General features: G+C 40.3%; 1 protein-coding gene across 1 annotated transcript in view; it reads left to right on the forward strand.

Moving 5' to 3' along the window:
- Positions 1-16,888, forward strand: part of cpa4 (carboxypeptidase A4) — a 49,912-nt gene that overhangs the window by 16,548 nt on the left and 16,476 nt on the right. The window lies entirely within an intron of this gene.

Genomic DNA, 16,888 nt, shown 5'->3' on the forward strand with positions numbered 1-16,888 from the left:
TCTTGTAACTTTGTATTTTCATTCTTCTGACTCTTTTATATAAATCCTCGTGCACACGTCACTACTTATTGCATTTAGCCTGATTGGATTAACAGGAAGTCTTCCAGGTGAAGCATCATTTGATTATCTCCGGCTGCTAGAGAGAGCAACAACATCCATATAAGAAAAACAGGTCTCAGTTGTAAAGTATTTCTGCATCTATAAAATCTCAGTGATTTAGGAATTATAAAAATGGGACCTGTTTTGAAACTCACTTGATCTTCTATTTATCCAAAGGGGTTTTAAAGAGGAGTTTTTACATGACAACAGAAGTCAGATGTTAGGAGATGAGGGAACGCTGTCAAAAACTGGGAAATGTCTCACTCACTTTGAGCCATCTGGAGTTGAAGGATTCCTCAAAGCTCTTTCACTTTTGACAATATATGACATTCTTTATACCAACACATTTTATGGGAAAAAAGCTGTATTATTTATCAATCAATCAATCAATGTTTATTTATATAGCCCAATATCACAAATGTTACATTTGTCTCAGTGGACTTCACAGTGTGTACAGAATATCAGTATGACAATACGACACCCTCTGTCCTTAGACCCTCACATCGTACAAGGAAACACTTCCAGAGAAAACCCACAGTTTAAAGGGAACATGGAAGAAACATCAGGGAGAGCAACAGAGGAGGGATCCCTCTCCCAGGACGGACAGACGTGCAATAGATGCCGTGTGTAAATTGAAAAGATAATACATTTGCAACATAGGTAGACCAAATGTTTGGAAATGCATGTGTGTATAATAGGAAGATGAATCCACGAGGATATCCATCCAGGACCTATGATCCAGGACCACAGCCACGATTCAAGATCCAGGGCTCGCGATCCAGGACAGAGGAGTGCAGGATCATCCATGACTCCGGATCCCGGCGTATATAGACACCAAAAAGATGGAAATCTGGGGAAGCTGGGTTAATCGGAACATGAGAGTACACAGGTAGAGACAGAGAGAAGGAAGAAGTAAGATGTCCCCCGACAAACTAAGCCTATATCAGCAAAACTAGGGGCTGAATCTAATCAGCCCTAACTATAAGCTTTATCAAAAAGGAAGGTCTTAAGCGCACTCTTAAAAACGGATAGGGTGTCTGCCGCCCGAAAACAAACTGGAAGCTGATTCCACAAATATGGAGCTTGATTTAGTGTCATGTGGTGCCTAAAGAGAGTACAAAGATGATGTGGAACTGGAATAACAACTCCGCTTCACTGTGCATCGAAACAGACTTTCAAAAAGATATGATTTGTCCACAAAAACATCACATGAGAATCTTTCGTGTTGTGCGTGTCATATTTTATTCATTCAGTTGTTTGCTGAACTGACAACCAGTAAAAGGCATGTCGTGTGAGAGCAGAAGCCGACTGTCTTTATAGATAAACAGTCCAATGTTTCTCTATCTGAGGCATTTGTGCTTTATTATGGGGCACAGCTTTGAGAATAGCAACACAACAACTTATGATGCTGTTGGGGAGTGATCTGACATGCAAACAGCGTGGGCTGCTTTGTAACAAGTGACAGTGTGCTAATTAAAGCCGGTACACTTTTTTTTCTTTATCCTGTACAATGTTTTAATGAGCGCTCATGCTATCTGCTCTCTTTGTGTTTTCCTGCATATGACTTTGAATTCCATGTTGAGTTATTATATTGTTATGTTTCGCCTCCCACTTAAAGCTATAATCAGAAACTGTAATTGGCACTCTAAGCCAAAAACATGGTAGATTTGTGTTTTCTCGTAAATTCAAGAACAAAGTGGACATCTGGTGTATTTGCTGCGAGGGATCCTAGAATTGCATTGTGTCTTAGTGAAGTAATTATAATTATCTTTGCCTGTGTATAACCTTTCATGGAAATAACATGTATAATTAATGAATAAGAGAAAATATGTGTGCTGTAGAAGGAAAATAAGGTACAGAAAAGGTTTTCCCATCCCGGCAATGTGTTATAAAAGCCGCTTTCACACCAAGTACTTTGCCGTACTTATGCCCCGACCACACGAGGACGAAAACGGCTAAACGCATAGGATTAACGCAAACGCAAAAAAGCTTCCGTCCACACGCAATAGTCATCCGGATAGTGTCTGTCCACACGAGACGGCTCCGTTTAGCTCCAACCGCTGGAGAAGCTGCAGTACATATGCAGGAGCCTGTACGTGGCGCTGTAACTTCCTCCACAAAAGCAGCGAAGAAGCATGGTTGTCATGGTTGCCCTTCTGTTTATTCTCTGCGGTGGGGGCCGAGGGAACCGGGCAGAGTTTTTCGCCAGTCAACGTGTATTAAAGTTTAAATCTTCCGACAAAATTATAAAAGTGCCGGTCAAAGGTCTTCTTTGTTATTTATTGAGCTTTAAAACAAATGAATAACGACTCTATATAATATAATAATAAAATACATGGAGCCTCTCTTTTTCCTCCCTCTCTTTGGACAGCGTCAGTGTCTGTCTCATGCAGCAGCTGATCCAGTAATGAGTGACCCGGCCGACAGTAAAAATAAACATATTTATAACTAGTTTATGTAGTTTGAGAGGTGTCTCCGTCCTGTCAGATTAGACTTCACTCGCGTTTATGTCCATATCGAGAGAAAGATAAATAATCTGAATTCAGTGTGCAGTTTACTTTGACGCGGGGGTGAGCAGCAGAGGTGGGGAGAGGCGGGGCTATTGCGCAATCATTATCAGAAAATGATCGTATAGGGCGCACACACGGAGCCGTTGGACCCTCCAGAGCGTTGCGTATGCCGTTCTATCCACCTTGGGACCCGTTATCGTTTCCGCAGTCGTTTAGTGCCGTATTCGGTCGTCCTCGTGTGGCCGAACGGTCTATATGACACTAAACAGTAACGCAAACGACCGTTTTCGTCCTCGTGTGGCCGGGGCATTAGTTCCCAGCACTTAGTGCCAGCACTTAGTTCCCCCATGGAACTAAAGAGCAGATCGCGTTCACACCGGAATAAGTCCCTGGGGGAAGATTACGCAAATGAAGCCGCTGACGTCACTTCTTCTTCTTCTGCTTTGGGTTTACTGGCAGGCCGCAAACCACTTCACGGCGTATACTGCCGCCCAAAGTCCCCGGCCGGAAGTCCCCGGAGTTGGGGACTGGCTTCAGTAGAAGCTGCTGGGACTCCCAGCAGCTTCTACTGAAGCCTTCCGAGTAAATCGCCAGAACGCCGACACCTCCTCATCTCCACCGCTCCCATGTTTTATTTTGTGTTGCCATAAATTATTCTCTCTCCGTTGGTGCGCGGGGCTAATGCTAATAATGCTAATGCCAGCAAATACAATGGCGGCTTCAAAAAACTTTTCCGAGTTTTACGGGGCGTGGTTTGCAATTCGCCCAGCCAATCAGAAATTTGAACTTTTGCGCTTCTACTAGCTCAAATCAAGCCCCCAGGAAGTGCTCCGGACACTGAGGAAAAAATGTGTAGTTAGACCCTCCAGAAAAACGCGGGCAAAAATCCTTGATTATGCGATCAAACATGCGGGGTTTTATGTGATTTTATGCGGTGAAATTGCGGGAAGTTGCGAAATATGCAGAAAAAATAAATATTGGGCTGTCTTATTTATTTATTCTCTCTCACACACAACCTGCCACTAACGTTAAACCCCTTTACTATTCAATTAAACACATTCAATGTTTATTTATTGTAAAAGCAATTGGGCTATTTTAATCACACTCTCTCACACACTCACACACACACATCTCCGCCTCATTCTGTTTTCATTTACTTGTTCGTTATCTGACCAGCTTCAATCTTGTAGGCTTCTCACCTCGTTTCTTGTAGCCCTCGAAAGGGTTTTGGAGGTTGATGCCTCGGTGAACGTGAGTTGTTTGGCTTTCTTGTCCGCAGCAGCAGAAAGCATTTTCGAATGTTTGAATGAATCGAAGTGGGTCGTCACCGTCGATGTTCTCTTATGCTCCAACACACAGTTGCACGGGGTGCAGAATAGTTTCCCACCACTTCCGTGCGAGACATCGGGGTACTTCGGAGCTTCAACCCTGGACTTCCTATTCCATAGAAGCAGTGCTTCGAAGCTTGCTTCAAATCACGTGACATATGACGTCCGAAGCAGCAACTGCTTCAAATCACGTGACATGTGACGTCCGAAGCAGCAACTGCTTCATTTCCTGAATGAATCACTTGACTGGTTCGCGGTCCATTCACGCGATTCAATGCACTGCCTCGTCTCGATTCTGACAGGTGACAGGTTGAAACAGTTTCGAATTTGAGCGCTTCAACACTTTATGACCGCTCTAAACAATGCGCAATGTGTGGGTTGTTGTCGTAGTTTGCGTTGTTGCTGTTGAGTTGTTGTTGGTATTGCATTTGAATTGTAGTATCATTATAGAGCAAGCCAGGAAGAAAGATAGGTCGTTCTGGCTCGGGAAACACTTCGAAATGTGGAGAAGTTGTGAACAAAGACAATTATCAGTAATATAAAAACAGTTAAATATTTGAAGGAATAGATAGCCCAGTGGATAGAGCCGGCGGCCCGAATGGGGCGATGTCCTCCGCGCAGCTGGTTCAAATCCCGGAATGGACGTATTTTAATCATTGCTTTTCAACTTTAATAACTGATAAAAGGCCCTCTCCGCCCAAAAACATGTCTAGCACTCTCTAGTCTCTTCTCAATAACCCAATACACACAATTATCAATCTTTAATTGCAAATAGAACATGATATTCAGTCTTAGTGTGTGTGTGCATCGAATATTTTTCAAGGCAAAGATACGTTAAACCCACTGCAGCCTTGCACTTCACCAGGAGAGGTCGCTGTAACTGAAGCTTCGAGAAATGAACCTATTTCCGACACAATTGTCCAAGTGATTCGACGCTTCATTCAAAGCTTCATTTTGCCATCACTACTGCTTTGCCCGGTCTTTAGCAGAAATGTTCGTCGGTAAATGAGATGGATTAGATTTTTTCATCTTAGTGTTTTTTCTCTCGTGTGAGCTCCACACGTTCACTCTACGGTGTTGTTTACCTTCTGTGATGCGCGAGCTGATGACGTCGCGTCATCATCATCACTTCACCTCAAGACGAGTTAACTTTTTTTTTTCTCAATTTTGTGTGGAAAACTGCGGGGATTATGCGGCCTTTTGATAAATATGCGGCCTTTTAAAAATCTGCGCCATTTTGCTGATTATGCGGTAAATTCTGCGATCGCAGAATCGCGTTTTTCTGGAGGGTCTATGTAGTGTCCAAACGGCGGTACTACAATTTCCGTATCAGTCCGTGACATCACTTGGCCCAGAAAGACTTTTCCCCATTGACTAACATGGGGAAAGAGACGTCTGTAAATCAGCGGATATTTTTTTTTAAACTAAATAAACTACCCAGTATGAACTATTTTATAGCCCTTATTATAATCATTCGGTCCTTAAAGTTGTAAAATGCACTAAAAGCCGAATCTAGATTTATTTTCTCTCTCCATTCATTCTACTGAGCCGAGAGTGGGAGCTCGGGGGGCGGGGCTTAAGGGGCGCATGCTCTGTGAGCGCACATACGGGTTCTTCTGCTCCGACAGCCAGGCATGATGGGTAATCTATGACGTTTCGCCCTCTCAAAAGTCGGGCCATTTTGCCTTCATTGCCAATGAGCAGCTCTCATAGGAACGAACGAGACCCCGCCTCCGACGCTGTATCCAGTTCTTATTATACAGCCATGGCTCTAATTAACTAGGGAAAAGGCCTCATCACAGTAAAGAGGAATCTTACAAGCAGAGACACATATATGTCGTACAGCAACATCTTGATCACATTTAGCTTTTAACCTGGACTCAGTTTAAGAGGACCTTTAGGAAACTAAGGGTGCAGAAGTTGGGTGAAATAATAAGGAAAATGCAAAGCTCCTTTTGTGATTAATAGTAGTTTTTAATGATGTTGTCAACCGGTGCAATGAAGCCCAAATTGGAGTGTGTGATGTGTGAAAAACACCTTTTTCTAGTCAGTAGTCTGTATGCCACATTTTGTAAAATTGGAAGCTGTTCAGTAGCTTGACTGTAATCCAGGCATCAAGGCGTGAAGTAATAAAATCACCACTCCTTGCTCTTATTACCATCACTTATCTAATTTTTTGACACTTTGAGCCTCCCTCAGTTGATAAAACATCACTGATTAACAAGTCCAGGGCCGATTATCATCACCTGTCTTGTCAGTTGTAGATATTAAAACGTTGTGGTGCGTATTTAGCATCTCCTTAGCAACTATGCAGTGAAGCCCATGTCTTGAATAAATACTCCAAAAAATAACCAATTGTATATCAATAACTCACTTTGAACAACATGATACCTATAGTTCTTTATGAAAACCTTTTCTCTCATTCATTTACAGAGATTTAAGAGTCCAGAAACAAAATGTTCTTGTTGAATTTTGGGGTAACTTTTAACAACAGCTGTTTACAAACTGTCAAACAACTTGTGCAGTATAATCAACGTATCATCGATCCAGTCATACTGTATGTACCCTACTCCACAGACATGCATATTCATTAAGACCTGGCAGTTTTTAAACTATTCATTTCTGTTAAACCGTGTCCTCCATTTACTTAAATTCATTAATTCATTCATTTTGGATACTTTTTCTGCAGGCAAATAATAAATTATACCTTTTACGGTCCGTGAGTTTGAATGAGAGATAATGCTTTATCGTCTGCAAAGAGTGTTAGTGAATGATTTGTAGGTGTAGCTTGTAGTGAGTAAATTGAAAAGGTCCCAGTATTGTTCCTTGTGGAACTCCTCGGTTGGTCTCAGCAGAGGGAATTTCATTCAAACTAGATTTAACCTGGGAGCTGAGCTAATCATCTCCTCCCTCTAGCTATTATCATTAACAACACCAATAAGAGAGTGGTATTGATCTTCTCATCTTCCTTAACAAGCCAAGGATAAAGCATATTTCCCAAACGTCCAGCTATTCCTTTAATAAGAACGGTGTCATTGATGATATCCAGCACTGCACTAAAGTCAAAGAATAGTAACACGATCAATATAAACCAAAATCAATGCAATAGGCCATCTGTACATAAAAACAAGTCTATAATAGTGTGTTTTTGTGAAGAGGATGCTGATTTGGCCAATTTCATTTCATTTTACAATACCTAAATGAATCAAATACATATATTTCATTGTTGTTTTACATATTTCAGTGAATATATCAGGCTTTGCCCCATCTTATCTCACTCAAAAAACAATATCCACCTCCTGGGAATCACACTTTGCAGATGCTTTGCACCACAGGGACGCCACGAGCATTAAGCACCGGAGAATCTAAAGCAATAAAGCAGACTCGAACAAGCTCAGCATGAATCCAATATCACTTGAGTCGATGTGGGGAGCTACTGGAGTCTCTTGGCTGACACTTTTATTTCCCCCCACTCCCCTTTATAAGCTCATCAGCTGCAAGATGCCTGCACGCAGAAATGGGGCGGCGGTGAGTAATGGAATAAGGACTAGTGTGTGACATTTTGATGACATGCACCTCAGAAAGCCCACAGCCAGCTCCTAAACACACATGCACCCTGATGAAGGAGGTGTGTGTCCTCTCCACTCACAAAGTACAAAGATGGAAATATTCCGGCGAAGACGAGGCAGAGTCTTGTGATGAATATGAAACATCTCCTCTGCTAATTTTAGAAACGGAGAGGGGGGCAGTTTCTAAATATAGCCGGATCGTTTCGTGCCTGCAATGCTATTTTTACGCAGGCTGAGGCCTTCCTGGGCTGTTCTGGTCTTTTCTTAGACTATTACGTAATGGTGTCAAGGCACGAGGCTTTAATGCAGAGTCAGATTGAAGTGCATCATTCAATCATGTGTAATGGTTGGGAGGGGTTACTTTAACAATGTAATCTGTTAGAATGACTGTTTATCAGTTTAATATGCTCTTTTTTTGTTTTTTAAATAACATTGTAATCCTGCTAGTCATCCCCATTGTTTTATAAATGTAACAGCAAGCTGATTAAGATAATACAGTCACCTTTTTTTGATCACGTGATCCCGTTACATGTAATCCGTTACTCTCCAAGCCTGTTTATATAGTTTTAAAAAAAAAGGTTTTAGAAGGTTTGGATGCAGGATTTTATTGTAGAGATGAAAAGAAAAGACTTGATGTGTGCGGGTTAAACAGCCCAAGGGACTATTTGTCAGCTCGCTGTTCACTCGGATGTTTGACAGGGAGGGAAAGGTAATGAGTAATTCTCCAGGGAGACATGCCATCCTCAGTATGGAGAAGTGGTCATATTTAAGCTGATTTTCACCATTAAATGATGTGCCTGGGACTGTAAGAAAATCACATATTACATATTCAATAACAAGCCTGTCCGGTTCCTGCGTCTCTGATGTCGCGCAGACGTTCGGCTCCATCAACACTCAATTGGCAGAAACGGAGAATGCAAATGTGACAGCGCCATGGAGAGCTTATATAATCTTTGCACTGATCAGTGTAAACGCCTGAGCAGATATATTTAACAAACTCAGTGTGAAAGGGAAAGACTTTCAAGCATGCAGCATCAAGATAATGGATTTGTATGCTTTTGCACAAATGTGAATTTGTAGAAAGTGAATAATATTTAATCATTTTTATGTCAACAATGAATTCAACCTCAGAATAATTTAAAAGGAGTCTCAGGGGGTCCGCGCGGTCTTAAAAAGTATTAAAAGTTGATAAATCAATTTAGCGAAAATTAAGGCTATTAAAAAGTATTAAACAGCATTTTCCAAGGTATTACATTCTGTAGCTTGTCTTCAATAAGTATATAAATTGTCCAAAGAGGTTGTATTCTACAGTCTGCCTGAATGTAATCATTGCGTAGTAGAGATGTTAAGATTCACCGATTCGCATCGGTGCACCGGCATAAACGTTCAAGATGCGAGTGCACCGGTTGAAAGAGTGCACATCGGCTACAGTTTGGGTTGAACCGGGCTGAACTCGCGATGCATCGATTGCGTAGCGTCTTTGCATCGGTAAAAAACCGATTCATCATATAAAATTCCCTCATCTTGTCAACGCTCAGCAGAGACGATTTTTGATATTTGCTTCGCCACTACGGAGGCCGAGAGTCTCAGTTATCAACACACACGGAAGTTGAGGGGAAAGAGAAACACAGCGCACCGAAAAATACCTACAAATCAAACGTTTGGCAACACTTCGGATTGTTCAAGAAAGACGGTGTAATAGTCCTTTATGCTAGGCTATATAGTTGACCGCAGGTCATGGAGAGTAATAAGGTATCCGTAGACCTTTGTATGAGGTATCTTTATTACTTAACAGGTCTACAGCCATGATACATAGATCCGTCCTAGATGCGGGCTTGCATACACACAGTATCACTCCGCAGCCGCACCCCATCAGTAACGTCCTGATGGTATATGTGCGCGGCACTATATACTACAGACGGTCAACTTGAAAAATCGCTCGCAAATTGTTAACGATTCCGAGCCGCTTTAAAGTACACAAGTAGTACGAGGAACTTAGCGACGCACATAAAGAGGCGACATGGGGTCTGCGGCTGAAAAGAGAAACATGAAAGTTAGACATACGAGTTAAATCACTTAGTGAGGTGTTCTGTCAGAGAGAGTGGTGTTTAGTTTACAGCAGCCTGTGACGGCCAATAATAATGTAAATGTCTTCCTCACTGTAAGCAGTTATGAAATACCTGTTTGTGAAAGGTTATTTGTATTATTTATTGTTCATATAGAACCCACCGCTTTCTGCTCACTGGTGAGTTAGCTTATGAATGAGTGTTAAGCACATCAGGCTGGCAGCTGTATGGGCATTGCACTATGGTAGCTGTTATTTTCACATTGTTAATCATGAGCAATGCATCCTTACATTGTTGGATGTGGACTGTGAGGTGTTATAGAATTGTACTCTGGAGAGCTTTTAAAGGAAACAAAATAAACGGCATGATGGGATGTGCAGTACCAAATATGTAAAGCACTTTTTTGTTAATGTATGATTTGCTGCATAAGGAATAAAACAAAAATCCTCTGTCGTACCATATTGAAGTATCATTATTTTTGCATCGTGTTGAATCGCATCGTATCGCACCAAATCGCATAATGTTGAATCAAATCGTATCGAACTGTATCGCAACAGGGGTGAATCGTATCGTATCGCATCGCCTAGTGTTTCAAATGTATCGTTAATGTATCGTATCGTGGCAACGTATCGAGATGCGCATCGCATCGGCCTCAGTGATGGAGATGCACATCCCTATTGCGGAGGTGTGTAGTGTGATTCTGTGTAGTTTATTGATGGCATCCCGTTGGGTTTGACGTCATCTGAACAGGACATCGCACGCTCACTGCTTGATAGCGCGAAGGTCCGTTTACGCCGGTTGCTAAGCAACATCGTTATGGGGAAATGCAAGTCTGCGTCCAAGTGGTTGGAAGATAAGGAGGAAGGACAATCAATACTGCCTATAGTCAATGTGAGGTAAAGTGTGTCGCCAAGGTAACCGGTTAAAACTCCAGTTGGCGATGAGGTCTTAAAATGTACGGAAAGGGTCTTAAAAAAGGTCTTAAAAGGGATTAAATGTAACTTCAGGATTCCTGCATACACCCTGTTATAACAGTTTATGAGACTCAGTGCCTGAGTGTGTGATTATTTTAAGCTGGTTGATTACTTCTGCCTTATAAAGGTGGCTTTAGGGCGCAAAAGTGATCATTTTGATATTAACATTGAATCGGGAGGCGTGTGGCGCAGTGGATAGAGCCTTGGTGTTGGGTTCAGGGGGTCACAGGTTCAAACCCCACTGCAGTCAGCATGTCGTGTCCTTGAGACACTTCACCCCAAATTGCTCCTGTGGGATTGCCCTCAGTATTGAGTATGGAAGTCGCTTTGGATAAAAGCGTCTAACATGTAATGTACTGTAATGAATCAAGTGCCTCTTATCAAGTGAAAATAATGTTAATTCTGCCAAACCGACTGAGAACAGTCAATACAGATATTAGCATCATTCAGCCTCCCTTAGTGTTTGCTTCTTCATTACAGATATTGTTATGTCTCGCTGCTCTTACCAATATCACATTTTGACATTTATAAAAAAACAACAGTTTGCAGCAAACAAGCTCAAACTCCACCATAACCCTTCTTCTCTGTAAACAACAGATAAAAGGCCTTAAATTAAACAGTGCTGGTGAACAATGTACAGAGTTAGATATTCGTCCAAGATAACTTAACAGAGCTAAAACATACTTATTTTAACTAATGGCTTGACAAGATTATGAAAGTATTACCACACAGAAACATTATGTAATCTATGGAAATCTCCATTTTAAATATAAACAACCTGTGTCCCTCAGAGTCAGAGAGCATCTTAGGATCATCAGGGAGCTGATAGCATTGGTGTATTAAACAGATCAGAAAGTTCAGCAGTGTGTCACGGCGCATTTTGAATCAGACGTACTTTTCCAGCAGCGAGAGGAACTGTCACTTACTTTCTCTCACCCTGCTCTCATTATGTCTTGTTCACACCCGCTGCTCCGAGTTATTCTCAGGATGAAGGAGAGCTGGAGCAGCACATTATGAAACTACAGCTCGAGTTATAAAAGAAACTAAAGATGATATCTAACAGAGTTTTAATCAGAGGAAGGGGTTTTTCTGGACGAAGGAAGAAAGGAAGTCACAGCTGACTAACTGTGACCACGTACATTTACTAAAGTACTATATTTAAAGGTCACCTATCATGCTATTTTTAAGCAATAGCATAGGTCTCAGATATATAAAAATATATAAAAAACATGTCTATGAAGTGTTTTGCTCAAAATACCAAACAGATCACCCATTCTAGCCATGCCTCATATCCCTCTATTTCACTTCCTGTTCCAAAAGTGCTGATTTGGGGATAAAGCTTAAAAAAAAAAAAAAAGGTAAGATAAAAGGAGAGGGGTCTGAGCTCATGCGGGACCCGGCAGCTACTGTCTAAACTAAATGCTGCCGTGATGAAACGCCATATCATGGATTATCAAGGATTCTCTCTGAAACAGTCTGGAGCTCAAAGGCTTTCTCTCTTGCCGGTTATACCACAAGGTGAGTTCCTTTTTACTTCCTGCTTCTTCACACACATGCTCTCCAGTACAGGTTAGCTCTGAGTGTTAGCGATGCTAATGTAAACACCGACCATATTACGTCCAAAACAGTAAGGCATTGTTTCTGATAGCAACGTTTCTGATTGGCCCGTGGGTCCACATTTCAGATATTACGTCATATCAGACGCAAATCTGGATCAGCTCCGTTGTAGCCCCGTTTTTAGAGATTTGGGTACGGAGGAAAAGAGAGAGGGTTTTATTTTCTGACGCTGCATGAGTTCCCCGACACACCGGGGACACATGTTTATATATAAAAGACATAAAAAAGTGCATTTTGCATGATAGGTCCCCTTTAAGTATAATTTCGAGGTATAAGTACTTGATTATTTACATTATTTTACTACTTTATATTTCTATTCCACTAGATCTCATTGAGTACGATTTTTCTTTTTGTCCTCCACAACATTCATTTGACACTTTAGTTACTTTTTAGATAGATAACATGATGTTTAAATGATAAGATAGGATGTACTTTAGTGATGCCAAATTGGGAAATGTTTGCGGTGCAGCAGCATAAAAACAAAACAAGGCATTGCACATAAGTAGAAATTAAAGAGTAGAAATAAACAATGTTAACATTTCCAAATAGAAATAAAACTGACAATAAAAAACTATTGAAGGGCCGACTTTTACTTGTATTGGAGTTTTTTGGAGACTGTGATATTACTACGTTTACCAAAGTAAAAGGTCTGAGTACTTTTTCCTACACTGGTACACATAGTATACAAAATGTGCTTCACATTGACAAATCGGACTATTAAAAACTCATATGTGTTGTTAGTGATAAGAACAGCTAGTATAATATGTATAAATACAACACAAGAACAAGAACCACCCTGCTAAATGTACCTTTACGTTGACTCTTGGGTTAATTTCTGGTTAACTTTTCCAACACTGCCAACGTACTGATGCGGGAAAACTCATCACAAACCAAGATAGAAAATACAGAATACACGGATCAAAAATACAGATTGTTTTGTTGCATATGCTTTGTAACTAACCAAACAAGCGTTGTGCAAAATGAGAAGAATAAGTGAGCAATAAATGATTAATGGTCAATTTACTGGTGGGCTTCTGAAATATTGAGAGAGAGCTCAGCCATGAAATGCAATGTAAATGGATCTATTTATAGCGGAGAACAGGAAGTCATGTGGAACCAGGCGTGTGTGTGCGTGTGTGTGTGCGTGTGTGTGTGTGTGTGTGTGTGTGTGTGTGTGTGTGTGTGTGTGTGTGTGTGTGTGTGTGTGTGTGTGTGTGTGTGTGTGTGTGTGTGTGTGTGTGTGTGTGTGTGGTTGTGTTGTGTGTGTGTGTGTGTGTGTGTGTGTGTGTGTGTGTGTGTGTGTGTGTGTGTGTGTGTGTGTGTGTGTGTGTGTGTGTGTGTGTGTTGTGTGGGGGATACCTTGTTCTTATAGCTTTTAGAGGCAAATGGAAAGAACACACCCACATTTACATGTAAAGCCACTTTTCTTGGCGACATTAAAGTTTTAGACCCAGCAGGAATAGCGATGAATAATTTCCACTTTGAGAAAGATGGAAAGCCCCCGCTCACCTCCCACACCCCCCCGTAGCCTCCCACTCCTATTAACCTCCCTTTATGTCTGGTGGGAGTGAAAGGGAAGCAAAGTGACATGTTAAACCCCTCTTTGTATTCATTCTGGGAGCAGAGGAGGGTTTAGCGGCGTGTGATGATATCAGTCAGCGGATATCTGGATGAATAACTTCACACGAAAGCCAAATCCTCTGCTGACAGTCGTTATGTATTATGGTATTGTAGATCGAGAGCTTCTCACTCTATTTTACTGCATATTGAAGTTTGAGAAGATGGTGTAATGGTCAATTGTTTGCAACATAACGGATATACATAACAAAAACTCAGTGGTGATATGTAACTAAGTACATTTACTCAATCACTGTGGTTTTTTAATTTTCATTGTATGCTGCTTTCTACTTCTACTCCACTACAGTTTGAAGGAAAGTAATCCTTACACCACTACATTTTCTCACACTTACATTTTCTCACACTTACATTTTCTCACACTTACGTTTAACAGAAAAATATATGAAACATAACATACACTATTTATATTTTAAAAAACATAACAGTACAAACAGTAACTGCAGAACTAATTAACGAATAATGTACCCGGCATGAAATGTGCTTCAGACCAACACACGTCATTAAAACACTTTGAGTGAGACTAGTGTCGTTTCCTGTTTTAATTTGAAATGTATTTTCTGTTTGTCTCTTGTCTGGTTTTCCTTCCTGTGTGATTGTGTTGACCTGCTGCTGTGTTTCCACCACAGACTGTATATATTAAGGTTCTCACCTGCTGTGTCTCTTTGGTTAGACTTGTCTGTAAATAAGTTCTCTGTCAGATCTTCGTCTGCTTTCCTTCTTTTGCTTCTCGTGCCCTCCGGTCTGTTCTCGTTTAGTTTCTCTTTGTGTTACTATCTCCCTCATTTTACTGCATTTGGGTCGAACCTCTTGTTATAAAGTGCGGTGATGGCGAAGTCCATAGGGACTTGGCTTGGCAACTGAAAGGTCACCAGTTCAAGTCCCGGAAAGACCAAGTGCTACCGAGGTACATTTAGCTTATAATACTTCTGTACTTTTACTGAAGTAACATTTGGAATTAAGGACTTATATTTCTATTAGAGTTTACTTTTACTTAATTAAAATATGTTCATAAGTACTTCTTCCAAATCTGCAAGAGCTAGGTCTACATTTTAAAATAATGTAAGAAGTATTTCCATTTCTGTTTTTCTGCTTTTTACATTGAAGTTATTTGTATTTTTATTTGTTTTGCCTATGACATGTCTATCATAATTTCCAGAGGTCCCATTTACAGACCTCTTGTTTTGACCAACCAACAGTCCTATACTCAAAACTCTATAGCTTACAATGAAATAACACAAGGAAAAGGAGAATATTCTCCCTTTGAGCTTCAAAAGTGACTCAAACAATGTCAAAAAGTTGCTGATTCATTGTTGATCAACACATGTATTAGTTGGCCAATCGTTCAGCTCTACTTCAGCGCTTTGAGCACCAGGAAAAGCGCGATATAAATGACTATATTATTATTATTATTATTATTACTACAACACACTACATCTCTTAACGACATGTGTCCCTGCTACAGAATAAGTGCACTACCATCTACTGGCTGCTGGGCCGAAGTGCAAGTGATTGTGACTCAGGAGCATTTACTTCATTCTGAAAAAATATATATAACACCATATCATTTAATCTATCTGTGCTTCTTAGTCCAACATATTGAGTCATCTCAATAAGTGTTGGTTGAGGTCACGTCTTTGTTTAGGAAACAAATGCATGCAACTTTAAATTACTTCTCCACAACATCTGAAAGGAAAAGAGACAAGTTACTTTTGTCCATTGTTCATCTCCTTTCTGTCTGGTACGAAACATGAATCACCAGATGTGTAGATTTCGATGATATGAAGGATGAAGTACTCCTTTATGTGTTGAAATAATTAATCCTATTCACGTCCATGAAGACAGGTTTTTTTTCAGAAATACTCATGGAAGGTTTTTAGAGATAAATGGTTTTCACAGGACAGAGACAATGCTACAAACATATGATGATCTTATCATCCTGCAGATTCAGCTACTAACAGCCTAAGGCAGGGGGGTCAAACTCAAATACACAGTGGGCCAAAATAAAAAAATGGGTACTAGTGGAGGGACTGGTTCAATGTTTATTGCAGAACTTATTGAAATGAACTTATTGCACATATTAAACCTGGAACTAACAAAGCTTAAATTATTGCCTATAAAAACAACATTAAACATTAAATAATCAGTTGCATTCATTTCTTATGGCTCTATCTGCAGCTTTTCCAGAGTCATTTCTTATGATTACATTTCTCCACAGGCCAACAACAGCTTCAACAAAACTATTCCCCTCAAAGAGAAAACCAAACATGCCCTGCTGTCGTGAGAGAGAACATCCATTAAACTCAGTGTGCTGCTCTGTGATGCTAGTTCAGATACTTGGCATCTCATCTTGGGGGCAAGGTCATCAATGTTTGGGCTCAGGCTCTGAGCTGAGGAGACCCTCAGGATGGAGTGAAGGTGTGCGTGCAATATACCGGCGGGCCAGATCTAATAGTAATTAGAAATTATTATTTGACAGCAGTAAAATACCACATACACATTAATGCAGCAGTAACATGAATCCAAAAAACATCCCATATATTAGTATAACACTGACAGGGAGCATCTAATACTTGCATTGTTTTTATTGTATAGGTTTTACAGGTGTTTACCTTTATTATTTATTTTAGTTTTATTAGCGACATTCCCTTTTAAGTTGGTACTTTATTCTTTATTATTTATATGTTTTTATTATTATTATCCTATTTGGTTTTCTTTTATTGTTTTTATTTATTTTATAGGCTTTTATATTCTATTATATTTAGTTTGTATTCCTTTATTTTACCAAGAGGGATAATTATTTATTTGTATTATCATTCCTTTTACCTCCTGTGTCCCTTAAGCTGTTAAACTGTTGTATTATGTGTGCTGACGTTTTTACTGTCTGACCTTAAAGCACTTTGAGCTGCACCTGGTGTCTAAGAAGGGGTATACAAATAAAGCTTTATTTTTTAAGGTTTTGAATGTAAGCCTTTTATCTGTAATGGAGTATTTTCAGTGTTTCTTTTCTTTAGTTCAGTCAGGAAAGCATAATGGGAAACGTCCACTATCTGCAGCTGAGCACTGAGCAGATAAAGAGGTTTAATCAGC

This window comes from Gymnodraco acuticeps, unplaced genomic scaffold, assembly GCF_902827175.1.
Source record: "Gymnodraco acuticeps unplaced genomic scaffold, fGymAcu1.1, whole genome shotgun sequence".
NCBI classification, from domain to species: domain Eukaryota; kingdom Metazoa; phylum Chordata; class Actinopteri; order Perciformes; family Bathydraconidae; genus Gymnodraco; species Gymnodraco acuticeps.